Source organism: Crinia signifera, chromosome 11 (genome assembly GCF_055691185.1).
Source record: "Crinia signifera chromosome 11, ASM5569118v1, whole genome shotgun sequence".
Taxonomy (NCBI): domain Eukaryota; kingdom Metazoa; phylum Chordata; class Amphibia; order Anura; family Myobatrachidae; genus Crinia; species Crinia signifera.
This window is the reverse complement of record NC_139227.1, coordinates 99722294-99732619: the sequence shown is the minus strand read 5'-3', so window position 1 is coordinate 99732619 and position 10326 is coordinate 99722294.

Here is a 10326-nt window from a genome sequence, read left to right as displayed (position 1 = left end):
TCCTGCGATTCGGAACCCCCCACGACCCCCCCTCCCGCGATTCATGCCCCCTCCCGCGATTCACGGACCCCCGCACCACCCCCCTGCGCCCACCCTCCCTTGATTCACGCCCCCCTCATGCAATTCACGGCAACCCCCCACACCCCCCCTCCTGCGATTCACAGCCCCCCCACGACCCCCCCTCCTGCGATTCATGACCCCTCCCGTGATTTACGGACCCCCGCACCACCCCCCCTTGACTCACGGCACCCCACGCGCCCCTCCCGCAATTCACGGACCTCCGCAACCCCCCCTCCCGCAATTCACTAACCCCGACAACCCCCCTCCCGCAATTTGCGGACCCCCCTCCCCACGATTCAAGCCCCCCCCGCGCCCCTGCCCACGATTTGCGGACCCCCGCCCCCTCCCGCTAACCGCGGATCCCCACACACCACCCCCCCTCCCGCAATTTGCAGACCCCCCAGACCCCCTTCTGGAAATTCCACCCCCCAGCGGACCACCGCGGCCCCCGCTCCCGCATTTCACGTACCCCCGTGACAATGGGGGATCCTGTACCACCACAAGCAGGTACCGCCCCTAGGTGGGAAATCCGGCCCTGGCTGCCGCACTGCAGGTTTCCCCACTGCCCTCTGCACCAGCGCCACAACTTTTATCAATGTCTTGCCCACATACCACTATTATACAGCCTCCTGCTCTCATGCACGCTCACTCCCTCCCAGTGGGAGGAGACGCTCACCCACTGCCGGGAGCTGCATACTGTCCCCCACCCTCCTCCAGTTCTAGGGATGCCCATCGACCATCAATGATTTTCAAATAATCGATGGTGATGTTGAATACTTTTGCCATCAATGTGGGAGGACACTGCCCTGCCTCCTGTTCTCCTGCCCCGTAACTTCCGCCAGTGGAGACCCGCTCACCCTGTGTTGCCCACATTCCCCTATCATGCTTTACCGCCCAGCCTCCTGCTCTCATGCACCCTAACTCCCACCCAGTCGGAGGAGACACTGACTCCTGTATTTCTGTGCTGCCACGCTGGACCCTCACCCACTGGCAGAAGCTGCACAGTGTCCACCACCCTCTTTAGTCCCCCGTATGCCCACACACCCCTATCACTACCCAGCTTCCTGCTCTCCTGAACCGTAACTTCCACCACTGGGTAATCGCTGACGCTGTGTTGCCCACATACCCCTATCATGCCTCATATCCCAGCCTCCTTCTCTCATGCACCCTAACTCCCACCCAGTAGGAGGAGACACTGACTCAGGGCCACCGTCCGGTACTCCTGTGCTGCCACGCTGGACCCTCACCCACTGCCAGAAGCTGCAATACAGGGCATCTTTCATACAATTCTAACCATATTTCTTACAATACAAATGTTCACAAATAAAGGGGCGTAGCCCCTTACGCCGGTGTGAAGAGCGCCCGTAGGGCGCGATGAATCACCTAGTCAACTAATATTAACTGTTTACTGACCAGGCTGCATGTGTATGAGGATTACCCCCAGCTCTGTGATGTATGTAGGGCTGATGCCGACTGCCCCCATAATAGTCACCAGGGGGACGATTCAGTTGTGTCACTGGCGGAGCTAATTATTGGTCTCCAAATGGCGCAATTAAATTGCTGCTCTGTTCGGACGCGAGTGCCACAGATGTCAACATTTGTGCTCGGAGTGTCCTGAGGCAGCCCAGCAATATACAAGGTGTCTGTGTGGGTGCTGAAAGGGCGTTTCCGCATCGCCACCAGTACGTTAGTCTGGTTTAAAGCCATGTACACACTGGCAGATTTATTAAGCTCAGTGAAGTGATAGTGTTTGGTTTTTATTACCATCCAATCAGCTCCTAACTGTGAAGTTACAGGCTTGGTTTGAGAAATGACAGGTAGGAGTTGATTGCCCGGTGAAAAAAAACAGACACTTTATCACTTCACCGAGCTTAATAAACCTACCTTCAGTCCCGGCAATTTCAGCTGAGCCCTGTGTGTATCAAAATGTAGTTATGCCAGGGTTGCCTACCTGACCTCCTGATCAGGGAGAAAATGCTCTGTTCCTGGACTTCCCTGGTAATGTAGGATTACCATCACCTGTAGGGAGCTAGGTCATTGATAAGAAAGGTGTTTCACCACAGGTGATGGCAATCCTACATTACCAGGGAAAGCCAGGAACAGAGCCTTTTCTCCCGAATGGAGAGGGTCAGGTAGGCAACCTTGAGTCAAGCCACTTAGCGATTTTCCCTGGGGGACGACTGTCCATAGTAGGATGCTATGGAAAACCGTCCACCCCATCCTCATCTGCCGGTCAGCGGTGTAGCTAGGTGCCATATTTCGTGCCCCCCCCCCCGTAATGAATTGGGGGCGTGGCTAACATGTGTTGGCATGTTACATTTGAAAAGAAAAAAGTAAAAAATAAGACACTATATAAGACACTGTGACGGAATCTGCTGCACTATATAAGACGCTGTAAAGGAATCTGCTGTACTATATAAGACGCTGTAAAGGAATCTGCTGAGCTATATAAGACACTGTAACAGAATCTGCTGCGCTATATAAGACACTGTAACGGAATCTGCTGCGCTATATAAGACACTGTAACGGAATCTGCTGCACTAAATAAGACGCTGTGACAGAATCTGCTGCGCTATATTGAGAGTGAAGCTTGCATACTGAAGTGAAGCTTGATTACTTAAGTGAGTTGGAAACTGAAGCAGGTGAGTTAGAATACTGAAAAAGGTGAGTTTGAACACAGTCTAAATTTTCATATTCTGTTTTATTGTAATATATTCGTCTTCTTTCTATCCTATTGTAACCTGTTGCTCAATTTTGACATTTAATTCATTGTATCTATATTTTTCCAACATTGTATTTCATTTTACTCATTCACTATTATTTTCTCTTATCTTTGCCACACATTTATTGCACTCTGTTTCCCTCTTCACGCCTGCTCACATTTGCCTCACTTCTGACCTTCTCTGTTCCCTTCATCGTCTCACTTGTTGTTGTTTCATACTTAATTGGATTACTCAATCAACCTGATTTTACCCACTGGTCTCCTCTCTGACAGTAGTTCCTTGCCTGTTACCTTCTCTCTCACTCTGTTTTCTACCAAATCTACTACAGACGCTGTCTGTCCTCCCAATTCCCTCTGTCTGCTTTCACTAACCTACCCTCTCACCTTCGGTTCCTCATGGCTGTTAATCTCTCAACTTCACCTTCTCCAACTGCTCCTCCCCCCTCCCATCCCATACCTATCCTGACCACTCGCCCCCGCACCCTTACCCTCCCAATGACCCCCCCTCGCTTCTGCAATCCCAAAAACCTTATCCACATAAATACACAACCCACCCCCCCTCTTTCCTGTGCACTATGGAACGCCAGATCCATCTGCAACAAACTTCCTGCCATCCATGACCTATTCATCTCTAGAGCATTCCACCTCCTTGCTATCACCGAGACCTGGCTCTCCACCTCTGATTCTGTCTCTCCAGCTGCTCTCTCCCACGGTGGCCTCTCTTTCTCTCACACTCCCAGGCCTGACAGTCGCCAAGGTGGCGGTGTGGGTTTTCTCCTCTCAGCCTCATGCACCCACAGTGTCATTCACCCTGAACCCTCTCTCCTTTTCTCCTCCTTTGAGTCTCACTCTATCCATCTATACTACCCCTACCACCTCCGTGTCGCTGCAATCTACCGCCCCCCTGGCCCTATCTCCCAATTTCTTGACAACTTTGCCGCCTGGCTACCACACTTCCTCTCCTCCGACCTGCCATCTGTCATCCTTGGTGACTTTAACATCCCCTTGGATAACCCCGCTGATCCTGGCACCTCCAAACTCCTCTCTCTCTGCTCCTCTCTTGGCCTATCTCAGTGGACTACCTCTCCCACCCACATCCAAGGACACTCCCTTGATCTCGTCTTCTCTCGCTCTTGTTCCCTTACTGACTACACTATCTCAGCTTTTCCTCTTTCTGACCATCACCTCATCTCCTTCTCCCTCGCTGCTTCCCCCTCTCCCACCCCCCCTCCCAAGCGCATTGTCTCACGGCATAACGTCAACACACTTGATCTTGCTGCCTTCTCAAACACGCTGTGTCCTCTTATCGCCCCAATCGCCCTCATGTCCTGCCCGAACCTCGCTGCCTCCCTCTATAATGACACCCTATCTTCGGCATTGGACTCTGCCTGCCCTCCCTCCTCTATCCCCCTTCGATGCTCCAACCCCCAACCGTGGCACTCACCTATCACCCGATTCCTTAAAAAGTGCTCTCGCACTGCTGAGCGCTTCTGGAAGAAATCACGCTCCCTTGCGGATTATCTCCATTTCAAATTCATTCTTTCCTCCTTCAGCTCTGCCCTTGCTCTGGCCAAGGAATCCTACTTTAAGTCCCTCATCCTTTCCCAATCATCCAATCCCCGCAGGCTCTTCGCCACCTTCAACTCCTTGCTCTCCCCCCCTCCTCCAGCTCTTCCGTCCTCCATCGTAGCCGCTGATTTTGCTACCTACTTTTCAACCAAAATCTCCTCTCTCAGGACTACCGTGACCTCACCCTCTCCCTCCTCCCCTCCTACATCTCCACTTCCCTCCTTCCAACCCCTGTCCTCATTTTACCCCACCACTGCAGCTGAAGTCCACTCTATCCTTCAATCCGCTTCTCCCTCCACCTGCCCGCTTGATCCTATCCCCTCCAATATTATCCTTCGTCTCAGTCCATCAGTCTGCTCTCACCTGGCTCATCTGGGATCTTCCCTTCCTCCTTCAAACACGCTCTTGTCTCCCCAATTCTCAAAAAAACAAATCTGGACCCCAACTCTCCATCCAACTACAGGCCCATCTCCCTCCTCCCTTTTGCCTCCAAACTCCTAGAACGTCTGACCTATAATCGTCTCCTAAGCCACCTTACTGCTAACTTCATTCTAGACCCCCTCCAATCCGGGTTCCGCCCTTTACATTCCACTGAAACTGCCCTGACCAAAGTCACTAACGATCTACTATCGGCTAAATCCAAAGGCCTCTTCTCTATCCTCATCCAGCTTGATCTGTCGGCTGCCTTTGACACTGTTGACCACCCTCTCCTGCTCAACACCCTCCGCTCCTTTGGCATCACTGGCACGGTCTTCTCCTGGTTCACCTCATACCTCTCCGATCGCTCCTTCTCCGTCTCCACTCCGAGCTCCTTCTCTCCTACTACCCCCCAGCCAGTCGGCGTTCCCCAAGGGTCAGTCCTTGGCCCTCTCCTCTTCTCCCTCTACACCACCTCTCTGGGCACCCTCATCAGCTCCTATGGTTTTCATTACCACCTTTATGCTGTTGATACCCTAATCTATCTCTCCTCCCCCGATTTATCCCCATCACTCCTGTCCAAGGTCTCCGAATGCCTCACGGCCATCTCAGCCTGGATGACCCAACGCTTCCTGAAACTAAACATGGCTAAAACTGAACTTCTAATTTTCCATCCCCCGAACATCCCCTCTTCTCCCACTATCTCCATCAGCATTGGTGAAACCGAGATCACGTCCACCGACCAAACGCGCTGCCTCGGTGTCATCATTGACTCCTCCCTCTCTTTCACCCCCCACATTCGTGCTCTCTCACAGTCTTGCCGCTTTCACCTACGCAACATCTCACGCATCAGACCATTCCTCTCCACTGACGCGACCAAAATTCTCATTCACTCTCTTGTCATCTCCCGCCTTGACTACTGCAACATCCTTCTCTCTTGGCTACCTCTCACCCGCCTCGCACCTCTCCAATCCATTATTAACGCTGCTGCTAGGCTCATCTTCCTCTCCCGCCGCTCTACCTCCGCCTCCCCCCTCTGTTTATCTCTTCACTGGCTCCCCATTCCTTTCCGAGTTCTCTTTAAACTCCTCACCACCACCTACAAGGCTCTCTCCTCCTCCACAGCTCCTTACCTCTCTTCACTGATCTCTATCCACACTCCCTCCCGTCCTCTTCGCTCCATCGCTGACCGCCGACTGACCTCTCACCTAATCACCTCCTCCCACTCCCGTGTCCAAGATTTCTCTCGCGCTGCCCCCCTGCACTGGAACAACCTCCAGCCACCCATCAGGCTATCTGATTCCCTTACCTCCTTCAAGCGCTCCCTCAAAACCCACTTTTTTCGACTAGCCTATCCCTCCTCCTAACCTCTTTTGATCATCCTATCCTGCCTCCGTTTCCCTCCGTTCCTACTTATCCTATTGTATTTCGTTCGTCCACCCACCTATTTTTAGTATGTTAACTCTTATGAGCAGGGCCCTCCTTCCTCACGTACTCACCCTACCTCATTACCTCACCTGTGCTCCTGTCCTGTTCTTCCCTTCCTCTACTTCATCTTCAGTCTCCTTGACAATTTTGACACCTACTTCTAAACTGATGCTGATTTTAGTTCTACCAGCTATACCCCTATTTATACTGTATCTTTCAACACACCCTGTACGTTACCTTGTAATTTGTTTTTTTTGTTGTTTGCTATGTACGGCGCTGCGGACACTTTGCGGCGCCTTATAAATAAACGTACTACTACTACTACTACTATATAAGACACTGTAACGGAATCTGCTGCACTATATAAGACACTGTCACGGAATCTGCTGCACTATATAAGACGCTGTAAAGGATTCTGCTGAGCTATATAAGACACTGTGACGTAATCTGCAGCGCTATATAAGACACTGTAACGGAATCTGCTGCGCTATATAAGACGCTGTAACGGAATCTACTGCTCTATATAAGACGCTGTAACGGAATCTGTTGCGCTATATAAGACACTGTAACGGAATCTGCTGCACTATAAAAGACACTGTAACGGAATCTGCTGCACTATATAAGACGCTGTAAAGGAATCTGCTGAGCTATATAAGACACTGTGACGTAATCTGCAGTGCTATATAAGACACTGTAACTGAATCTGCTGCGCTATATAAGACGCTGTAATGGAATCTGCTGCGCTATATAAGACACTGTAACGGAATCTGCTGCTCTATATAAGACGCTGTAACGGAATCTACTGCTCTATATAAGACGCTGTAACGGAATCTGTTGCGCTATATAAGACACTGTAACGGAATCTGCTGCGCTATATAAGACACTGTAACGGAATCTGCTGCACTATAAAAGACACTGTAACGGAATCTGCTGCGCTATACAACAACCTGTAACAGAATCTGCTGTGCTATATAAGACGCTATAACGGAATCTGCTGCGCTATAAAAGACACTGTAACGGAATCTGGTGCGCTATATAAGACACTGTAACGGAATTTGGTGCACTATATAACATGCTGACAGCTGTAAATAAATAAATATATATATATATATATAGAGGTAGGATGCGGCGGCACTCGAAATGTGATAAATGACACAAACGCAAATGCTTTAGTCAAACGTTTTCGATGTATTCACATCGTCATCAGGACAACCAAATAACAGTGCAAACATACCTTATATCTACCCTCCACCAAATGAGCAGACACCCACAGACCGCCGCGCTGAAGCTGATGCGCCCATCAGTGACGTCATCACGCCCCGCCGGTTACCATGGTAGCCTGTAATCCAAAACAGAAACAAATTAACACACTTGTTGCAGAATATTGCATTAGCGAAAAAGAACATATATCAATAAGAACATAATAATACAGATACACAAAGCAGAATGACACGACAACAGGTGAGTGTCATGCAGTAACGCTAGCTACATCGTAAGCAAACATGCAAGCGAAAATACGCAGTATACCCTGGGTGCGAACACTCACAGGAAAACCCAAAAGGTAACTACAGGAAACAATGCAATCCTGCCGATTCATTAAGGCCTTTGGGCGAAAGTGTCCCTAACCTATGGATCCACCTTGCCTCTCTTTGGAGAAGGCGCAAGGCCCTGTCACCTCTCCTCGGTGTCTGGGGCTCATGATCGATAATCATGTACTTGAGTTGGGTAATGCTATGTTTAAAAAGCAGGTAATGCCTAGCAACAGGTTGGTCGCTGTGATTGCTAGAATACGCTGCTCGTATCGAGGTCTTGTGTGCTGCCATCCGTTCCCTCAGTGTGCGCTCAGTCTTTCCCACATAGCAGAAGCCGCAGGGACAAGTTATCAGGTAGACTATGTACCTAGTGGTACATGTCACCCTGTGTCGAATCTCGTACCTGCGACCCGTATGTGGATGTGGAAAGTCCTTGCCAACCGTGAGGGCTCCACAGACAGCGCAGTTAAGACAGCGAAAGCAGCCCTTTCGGAGTTGTAGAAAGGACGTGGTTTGCTCAGAACTGGCAGCTCTCATGCCAGTAATATCAGTGTGCATTACGTAATCCCTGACTCGTGGAGGTTGAGATCCGGGTCAGTGCCCAGAATAGGCCATAACTCACGGGTAATGGAACCAATCTCCCCACTATTGTAGTTATAGTGATTGACCCAAGGAATAATCTTTTTAAGTTGCTTTTTGGGTTTAGATGTAAGGGCATCAAGACGGGAGATGCGGAGCGCCTTAGTTTTAGCTCTGGCCAGTAAGTCAGGGGGATACCCCCTGTCGGCAAAATTGATCGACATTCTGTCGATATGTACAATGGCAGTGGATTGGTCGGAGCAGATTCTAATGGCCCGCAGGAACTGTGAATAAGGTAACGAGAATTTAAGTTTAGGGGGATGAAAGCTCCCCGCATGCAACAAAGTGTTGCGGTCGGTTGCTTTGCAAAACAATTCTGTGACGATCATGCCGTCAATCAGTTTCACACAGACATCTAGGTAGTTGACACAAGAATCATTAATCATGTATGTAAGTTGTACGGGATGTCCCGTGGAGTTGTGGCTTAAGATGTATCTCTCAAGTGAGTCGGCACAGCCGTGCCACATGATAAACACGTCATCAATATATCTCTGATAACACACGATATTGGACGAAAAGGCCACATCATTTAACCAGAGATCATCCTCTATGGCATACATATACGCATTGGCGTACGATGGGGCCACGGAGGACCCCATCGCACAGCCAGACGTCTGGAGATAAAACCTGCCGTCAAAGATGAAGTAATTGCAAGTTAAAACCATTTCAAGCATATCAATAATGAAGTCAGCCTCGGGCCCCTTGTAATGGGGATTATTCATAATCAACCTGTGTACAGCCGCCAACCCTTCAGGATTGGGTATAATGGTATATAAGCTGGAAATATCCATACTGCAAAGCAGTGTGTCGACAGGTATTATGTCAATGTCGCGCAGCCTATTAAGGAACATGGTGGTGTCCAGCAGATGTCGGGGATGGTTGACTATGCATGGTTGTAGCGCAGAATCAAGATAGGTGGATACCTTGTGAAAGATCCCGCCGCGCGCCGAAATTATCGGTCTACCGGGCGGTTTGTCCAAAGTTTTGTGAATCTTAGGCAGAGAATACAATAAAGGTACCGTTGGGCATTCAGTGTATAGAGCTGTTGCAAGGTTTTTGCTGATCACTCCATTATTGGCGGCCATAGTCAGTTTCTCCAGAAGTAGCTTGTTAAACGCTGGTGTAGGGTCTGTGTTGAGAACTCTGTAGACAGTAGTGTCGGCAAGTTGACGTTGCAGTTCAGAAGTGTAGTCAGCTAGGTCTTGAATGACTATAGCTCCGCCCTTATCTGCAGGGCGGATAACTATATCATTGTACCCGGATAGTGCTTTGAGGGCAATCGACTCCTCCTTACTGAGGTTATGTCGAGTAGACGTGTCGACTTCGCCGACTCTGTGACTCAGAAGTCGATTAAACGTCTTGATAGAAGCATTATTAGACACTGGGTCAAATTTAGACCTCTTCTGTAGCTTTTGTAGATTGGGGGGTAAAGTAGGCTCAGACGCAATGGTTTGAGCGGCTTTTGTACCATTGAAAAACTCATGAAGTTTTAACTGACGATTCAGCTTATATTTCTCGATGGACCATTGCATATCATTCAGTGGTACAGTGGGGACAAATGACAAGCCACGTCCAAGCACCTGTTCCTCCATCGGTGTGAGAGGATGATGAGACAAATTGAAAATCAGGTCCTGGGATGCAGTGGAGGGCGACCCACTCTGCCGCGACCTTTTCCACCTTTGTTCCCTCTGCCTCTGTCCCCCTCGTCTGGTCCTTTGCCGATGGCGCTTCGACCCCGGCGCGGTTCCCCGCCTAAAGGGATCTGCCTACGCCTGGTGGACCCTCTTATGGACTGTTCTGAGTCACTGTTCGATCCTTGGTCCTGTGATGAATCTGATTGCCACAATTGTTTGTAATTGCGAGGTCGGAATCTGGTGTTCCGTTGTGGTCCCTCGTTGTTAGCCCACTGATAGACACGATTATTCTCGTAATCACCGTTAACCTTATTCAACTTCTCCT